The sequence below is a fragment of the Ursus arctos genome, unplaced genomic scaffold (genome assembly GCF_023065955.2).
Source record: "Ursus arctos isolate Adak ecotype North America unplaced genomic scaffold, UrsArc2.0 scaffold_31, whole genome shotgun sequence".
NCBI lineage: Eukaryota > Metazoa > Chordata > Mammalia > Carnivora > Ursidae > Ursus > Ursus arctos.
This window is the reverse complement of record NW_026622997.1, coordinates 28287201-28295502: the sequence shown is the minus strand read 5'-3', so window position 1 is coordinate 28295502 and position 8302 is coordinate 28287201. Positions and strand designations below refer to the sequence as shown.

General features: G+C 40.2%; 1 pseudogene; it reads right to left on the bottom strand.

The window, feature by feature from the left end:
- Positions 1 to 343: 343 nt before the first annotated feature.
- On the bottom strand, positions 344 to 3244 carry LOC113243680 (microtubule-associated protein RP/EB family member 1-like; annotated as a pseudogene).
- Positions 3245 to 8302: the final 5058 nt, after the last annotated feature.

The following is an 8302-nucleotide window of genomic DNA, read 5'->3' as shown; positions in this document are numbered from 1 at the left end:
GTTCTCTGCCAAGATTTCACATTAGCTTAAAATTCAAATCAGTCTTTACACTTCTCTGCTGAGGTCTCCACCTCAGTGTATCACATAAAAACACCTTCTCCGGCAATCAGTGTTACCAGTGTCCACACAGTGAGCCCCGTGGTCAGCCTCTTTGCTCCCTAGGTGACCCAACCACATGTTAATACTACTCTGCTACAGGGTAAAATCTAACTTAAACTAATTGGAAAAGGGGTGAAACTTCTGCAAAGTGAACCTTAAAAAGAGGTACTGTTTGCTCGTGAAAAGAAGCCAGTGAGTCCTCTAAGAATAAGAAAAGGTGGTATTTTACAGTTAAACACATGATTTAGAGTGAAGAATTCAGATGTTGCTCTGCTGGTCCAGGCTGTTCATACTCTTCTTGTTCCTCCTGTGGGCCCCCTTCATCAGGTATCACAAAGCCTTCATCTGTGGCAGAGAGAATGTCCACCATCCTCTGCAATTCCCTCTCGTTCTCCTGGCAAATCAATGCAATGTTCCTTAGCTTTCCAAAGTGGAAGTCTCTTTCTTTCCCCAAGTGTTCGGCGGTGAGTTTCAATACGTTGGCCTGCTCCATCAGTTCAGCTGCTTCTTCATCCCCGGTGCCCACACCAGGATTCTTTCTCACTCCCCCACCCCCGGCCAGCCTTAGGGGTTGCAGTAGTTCTGGGTGTTGCGATGGGCCTCTGTGGAGCTCACTGCTAGAGCTGAGGGGTTTGTTCCATTTGTTCAGAACTGGAGCAACGAGGGAGGGAGCCACTGCAGTTTCTGGCAGCTACAGCATCATAGTCTTTTCCATCATGATTTGCATCAAAAAACTTCTTGAGCCACTGAACAAATTCAAAATTGTCCCGAAACATTCCTTTTACCAATCTGTCCACAGGAATTATTTTGTCAACACCCATTCTCTTAAAACCTGCTTGTAGTATTTTGAAGTTCTGGATGTACTCATGTTCAAGCTTAGCCTGGAATTTCACTTTCTTCAAGGCATTGGAGCCAGGGAACAGCATGTCGGTAAACTGACAATAGGCAGCCCCTGAGCACAACTGCTTGATCTTCGTCAGATTCCACTGCAGAGACTCATTGATCCAGGCCAGCGTGTCATGTTGACTTAGGTTATCGCTGGTGACTGACGTTGAGTAGATGTTCACTGCTGTCTTGGGCTCTGGGCAGGACCACGTCCACTGCCTGTGCCCAGCTTCAGTTCCATCATCATCTTGTTCCTTAAGCCACTTTTTAAAAAAATAGTTTATTTATTTATATTAGAGAGAGTGTGTGTCTGAGCAGGGGGCAGGGCAGAGGGAGAGAAAGAATCCTCAAGCAGACTCCCTGCTGAGCACAGAGCCTGACACAGGGCTTGATCCCAAGACCTGGAGATCATGACCTGAGCTGAAATCAAGAGTGGGCTGCTTAACTGACTGAGCCACCCAAGTGCCCCTCTTAAGCTCCTCTTACATGCCTTATTTCAAAATGTGAACTAATAACCAATGAAGAGAAGATGCTTTTTGGAAATCCAACAATGTGATGAAGAAGGACTCAATGAACAAAAAGAGAAAAAATGATCTCAGGGCTAAGGCAGGGAAAAAAAACAACTTAAACAAATTATTATTATTTTCAGAGATTTGAAATGCTATAAAAAATAATCAATTGGAGAACAAGACTGTTCTTTAGAAATTATAACAGTGTATAGAGAAGAGAGAGAATTAAAAAGTAATGTAGTAAAAGGAGGAAATGCTGTACTTGGTTAGTTTCTTTTTTTTTTAAGAGAGAGAAAGAGAAAGAGGGTGCAAGTGGGGAGAGAGGCGGGGGAGAGGGAGAGAGAATCTCAAGCAAGCTCCACGCTCAGCACAGATCTCAAGGCAGGGCTCAATCCCCGGACCCTGAGATCATGACTTGAGCTGAAACCAAGAGTCAGACGCTTAACTGACTGAGACGCCCAGTCACCCCTGTACTTGGTTGGTGTTGACCATTCATTATTTTTAATGACTTTTAGAATCTTTCAGTTCTCTGATTGCCCTGTTTTCATAGAATTTTATTTTTATTTTATAGGGGTAATATTTTTATAACCTAGTAATTTTTTTTCTGTTTTAGTAATAAAGATGTAAAACATAGAGAAAAGTTGAAAGAATACAAAGAGTATGCATGTACTAAATATACATGTAATATTTTTTCTGAAATTGTACACATCATGGCCCTTTATCTTTAAATACTGCAGTGTATATTTCCTAAGAAAATTCCTTTTTTAAATATAGCCAGAGTATACCTATTCACTTCATTAAATTTAGTACTTTTATCTAACCTACTGCTTGTATTCTTACTCTTATATGGGTTTTGTTTGAAAATACATTAAGTCCAAAATTATATTCCCATCTGTGAACATGGTATGTCTCTTCAATTACTCATGGTTTTATGCTCCATGGTAAATTTTTGTAATTAAAAATTTTAATCTTTATATTTCTTTCTCAAAGTAAAGCCTTGCAACGTTACATTTCTGTTCCTATTTTGAATGAAAGTCACTCTACCTTCTCTCTGCTTCCCCTGCTGCTACTGTATATTTTGTTTCTGGTTATCAGCAGCTTGGAATGACTGAGCCAAGTGATGTTGCCTCTCCATATGTTCCTCAGTGGTTGGAGAACAATGATTCAATGATATTCAGTGATATTAATGAGCTTCTGCAAAGGCTATTTATCATCATGCTTTCTTTTTCACCACAAATCTTGTCTTGTAAACTTTTCCAGTGTCAGACAGTTCCTCTCCTCCTGCAAGAGCTGAGAGTATAAGTACTCTCTCATAATCTGGTTTACTTTTCTCAAAAAGTTAGGATTATTGGGGGGCGGTGTACTTTGGAGAACCCATACAGTTTTTAATAGATTACTTGATTTGAAAAGGACTCATCAAGTTAATGTCTCAAGAACACTAGTAATTGCCTTTTTAGGAGTTTTCCTGAAAAAAAAAAAAACAACAACAAGCAATGGGGGAATCCTATTAACAGGTGGTGTCTAAAGAAGCACAGTCTGCATGAAGACAAGGGGCTTGGGGTCCAGAGACAAGCTATAATGAAAGCAGGACAGAATCTTAATATCTGCAAAAGGCTGGGTATGGAAAAATAATTCCTACATGAAGGAAGATGCTAGAAATGAGCAATTTAAATAGATTCTGAAAACATGTCTCAGGGCAGAGGCCCAAGGAGACCCACCTGCCAGGCAGCAGCCTGGGGCTTGCTACACATGCTAGCGTGGATTCCAGACATGAGTGGACAGTGAACGACAGCCATTGAAATCATGCAGATGAAATGAAAAACATGAGATGGCATAAAAGGTCTTGTATCTCATTAATTTCAGTAAATGCAAATGGACTAAACTTTTGAATAAAAGACAGAGATCAACAGATTGATCACAAAATATAAATTCGGGTGATATTATTCATGAGACATGTGACTAAAAACATAGAGGCCATTTCAGAGATTGACTGCAAAAGATGGAAAGGATCCATCATACAAGTGCTAAGTAAATAAAATTGGTATGGACATATTAAGGTCAGAAACTAAATTTTAAGGAAAGAGGCACCTGGCTGACTCAGTTGATAGAACACGCAACTCTCACTATGGACTATGAGAAACAAACTGAGGGCCTCAGAGGGGAGAGGGGTGGGGGAATGGGATAGGCCAGTGATGGGTGGTAAGGAGGGCACGTATTGCATGGTACACTGGGTGTTATACACAACTAATGAATCATCGAGCCTTACATCGGAAACCGGGGATGTACTGTATGGTGACTAACATAATAAAATAAAAAATCATTATAAATAAAAAAAAAAAGAAGTGAGAAGTGGAAAGGAGTCATCAGCATCATATTTTTATGGGTTTTTGTTTTCTGTTTCAATGTTCTATGTTTTACAATTACACAGTGGAGATAAAAATACACAATTACATCAAAGATCACACTGTAATAGATTAGGGTGACCAGGAGTCTTGTTCATGTGTACAAATTAAGTATCCAGTGTGCATTTTCCATTGTCATGGAGTCCCTGATAGCAAACACAAATAAATCGTACCTCTATTTATTCAAAAAAAAAAAAAAAAAAAGAACACACAACTCTTGATGTTGGGGTAGTAAGTTCAAGCCCCATGTAGGGTGTAGAGTCTACTTCAAAAAAACCGAATTTTCAGGAAAAACATTGTGGAACAGAAGGACTCATGTAATGATAAACATTCACCCTATCAGGAACCATAGAACAACGCTAAGCATATGTGCATCTAATACAATAACCTCAAAGATAAGAATAAAACTCAATACAATGTACAGGTAGAAGATGGTAAAATCAAACCAGTGTAGTAGGATATTTAATATATATCATAGGTCGTGCAGGAGAAAGAAAGGATATAGATGATTTAAACAACAGAATTAGTAAGCTTGACCTAATGAACTTGGATATATTTAAAGTTATTGTCAAAGTTCTAATGCATGTGCTGGGTGTTGGATTCACCACAGCTTATTATAGTATTGAAAACAAACAAAAAAGATGAAAAAATAAGCTTAGATGAATAAGAGTGAGTCATAAACCAAGAATTATGATCATTCAAAATCTTTACACCTTGTGTGTACATACAGGGGAGAGAGAGAGAGAAAGAAAGATTGGGATGCATTTGACTTCATAGAAACAGCCATGAATTTCTTTTCAATATAAATTTTCCTGAAATCCAGCCAGTGTAGGACAAGCTTCCTTCCCAAATCACCCTTGTTTTTGATCTTTTGAAAATAGGAGAAACCACTCAAATGACCTATTTGAGTTTGCATCACCTTCAATCTGTGGCTGTCTTTCTCTTAGTTACCATGTTTCCCTCCCTGCCACAGTTCTTCCATTTTCCCTCTCTGTTTATTCTCCCCCCTTCACTGCCTTACTCTGCTCCCAGCAGCTGACCCACATGGAATTACCTCCTAGCTCCTTGATAGCTTTGAGTAATGAAGAGCATATTCAGAAGATTGGAGGAAGAGAGGAAATTGGGCTGACCTCTTCCCCTCTCCCCGCCCCTACTCCAACTCGGGGCAGGTCACAGGAGGCTGCCAGTTTCACTTAATTAGAAGGTCACATAGGTTATCAGGTGGCTCTCTACACGTACTGTCTGCCTCCCAGGCCCCTTTATTACTCCGTTCCTCCACCCCTTCAGGCTTGAGGAGGGTAACAGTGCTCCTGCTGTCCCCAGCCTAGGAAACCTCTCTGTTGCTATGATTTGCCTACACTCTGGTGATCACAGCTTTGTAAATAGATCGTTTATTAAACTCTCTTCATATTAAGTAATTTGAGTTTGCCATCTCTTTCCTGCCAGGACCCTGACTGATATACATTTAAACCCAACTTCCAACTGCCTCCTTCCTCCCAGAATGTCCCTCATGTTCTGTGCTAAAACCTGAGTAGTTGTCCCTTGATAGTAGCATGAAATCTTAATGTTTGCCACCAGTCATGGGGCCAGGTCAGGAAACACCCATAATTTCTACCTGTAGTGTCAGCAAATGAAATTCTAGGACAAAGGATAAAACATTAATTTACAGAGTAGGGAATGAGTGGTAGGGATGTAAGAAATCAGGGTACCTGTCAGTGTTGCAACATGAGGTCTCTGGGGGAGTACCTCCACATACACTAAAGATGTGAAACTACTGGAAGATTATCACAACAAAAAAGAGATAAAAATTCAAGAAAAGTGATCTACAGATATCAGAAACAAAGAGGGAAATCTTGTAAGCTTGCAAGAGCAATTTGTTTCGTGAATCTTGCAAGTCAGTTGTTAAGCACAGGCATTACTAAAAATTAAATTATTTAAACTTGTAATTAATATTAAAAACAGAATAAATACTAAACATTCCTCACTGCCTAATTATTTTATTCTCTATCTGGGAAAACTATCTTTCAGGAATGAAGGGAAAATAGACACTTAGGCAAAGGAAAACTAAGAAAATGTTGTCACTAGCAAATCTATCCTTAAAATGGGTAGAATGGGTAAGAAGGACTAAGGGAAGTTTCCTGAACAGGAAGAAAATGGTAATAGAAGAAGGCTTGAGATTTCAGAAAGGGCGGAATGGCTACAGAATGGGTAGAAATCATTCTAAAGAGAATATACTATGGGGGCGCTTGGGTGGCTCAGTTGTTAAGCGTCTGCCTTCAGCTCAGGCTGTGATCCCAGGGTCCTGGGACCAAGCCCCGCATCAGGCTCCCTGCTCCACTGGGAGCCTGCTTCTTCTTCTCCCACTCCCCCTGCTTGTGTTCCCTCTCTTGCTGGCTGTCTCTCTCTCTGTCAAATAAATAAATAAAGTCTTGAAAAAAAAATAAAGAGAATATACTATGCTCTCCTTCTCTTAATGAGCCCCTTAACTCATATTTGATGGTTGAAGTAAAAGCGATAGTGCCATTTGAAGTGGTGCTCAAAGTATGTAGAAGAAATACTTAATATCATTATATTTAAAAAGTAGAAAGTGTAAGGAGTACTAATGGTACTAAAGGTAAGGAATCTATACTTCACTTGGACTGGGAAAATATCAATACCCATTGAGTGTGATTAATTACATGTGTATATTTCAACACCTAAAGCAACCACCATAAAGGCTATACAAAGCAATATACTAAGAAAAAAAAGATTAAAAAACATGGTTGTATTCAATACAAAAGAGAACTTCAAAAACACAGAAATGCAAATAGAGAATGAGGCTAAAATCTTGACTTCCATGTCTGGAAGCAGACTTCATTGGCTGGATATTTGGTTATTAAGTGGGGAAAAAAAAGAAAAGTGTTCCACATGGAAAGGAAAGTCAAAGATGGACTTTCTGCTTCTGGCAGGGGTTGAGGTTTTTCTCCTCCTGATTTTAAGGGAGGTTGAGGAAAGTGTTTCCAAACACTGTGTACCAGAGATGATAGAGAGATGAGAGGATATAGAAACAGTTCCCCATCAGGAGGTGAAGCAGCCAAGCATGACTTCTCTGAGATTAAAGTTGTCCCAGATATTGTGACAACACGATAGACCTGAATGGCTGTTGGAGAACTGGCTTTTCAATTGGAAGCCTACAGAGCTGGGGTGGAGGTGGCTAAAAACCGAGTGTAGAGTATGGAGGAAAAAAGGGGGAAGGTGCAGCAAGAGAGAGAGAATAAAAGAGTAAAACTATCTAGAATATAAATTCACTGGAAATGAAATTACTTTTATAAAGATTCTGGTACATGCAATGTCAATACATAAAATAGAAATAAGTAGAGTGCAGATGACATCAATAATAGCAACTTCATTTGTATTTGTGTTGGTAAAGAGGGGTTTCTGCAGGTATGGCTGATTCTCCTCCTAGATACGCCTTCTCCGTGTCCTGCTGGTGAAGTTAGCTGTGGGTTGAAAAAATAGTGCCAGTCCTTCTAGTTAAATGAGTATAAATGTCACCACATCTGTGTGCTTCCTATCTCTACCCTCAGGGATCTGATGACATTGACACACTGTTCCCTGGTTATTAGTTAATAAACCCATCTCATGACTTCTTCAGCCATCACATACTGGGCATTCAATGAGTTCCTGACTCTCGCAACTTTAGGTCCTATAATTTGATATGAAGGTGATGAGAACTTGGACTTGAAGCTAATGAGACTTTAGTGAAATAGTCAACTTAAGCAGAGGCTGTAATGGGATAAGACTTTAGGGGACCTTGGGAGAGGCTAATGTATTTCCCATATGGGAGGGATGTGAATTATTGGGGGCCATAGGGTGGCTATGACAAACTGAATTCTAAGATGGCCCCCCAAATATTGCCCCCTGGTATCCATGCCTTTTAAGATCCCCTTCCCTTGAGTATGGGTGGAATCTGCAAATGTGATGGGAAAATCACTCCTCTGGTTGGGTTACGTGTTGACCACAGTTGAACTTAAGAAAGGGAGATGATTTTGGGTGGGTATGATCATAGAGGTGAGCCCTTAAAATGACTGAACTTCATCCTGATGAGGGAAATTCCATTTGAGGGAGATTCTCTGTTGATGTGGCAAGGATCTAAGAGCAGCCAGTAGGAGCTGAGAGTGTCTCCTGGCTGATACAGAGCTGGAGAGCAGGGAGTGAACTCCCACAAGGAAATGAATTCTGCCAATAGCCAGCAAGCCTGGAAGAGGACCCCAGTACTCAGATGAAAACTGCAACCCCAGCTTGTGACTTCAGTTGTGTGAGACTTTAAGTGGAGAGCCCCATGGAGTCCAGCATTCACTTGTACCTTTTCACTTTCTGATAATAAATGAGTGTTGTCTTAAGCTGCTAAGTTTGTACTGATGTGTT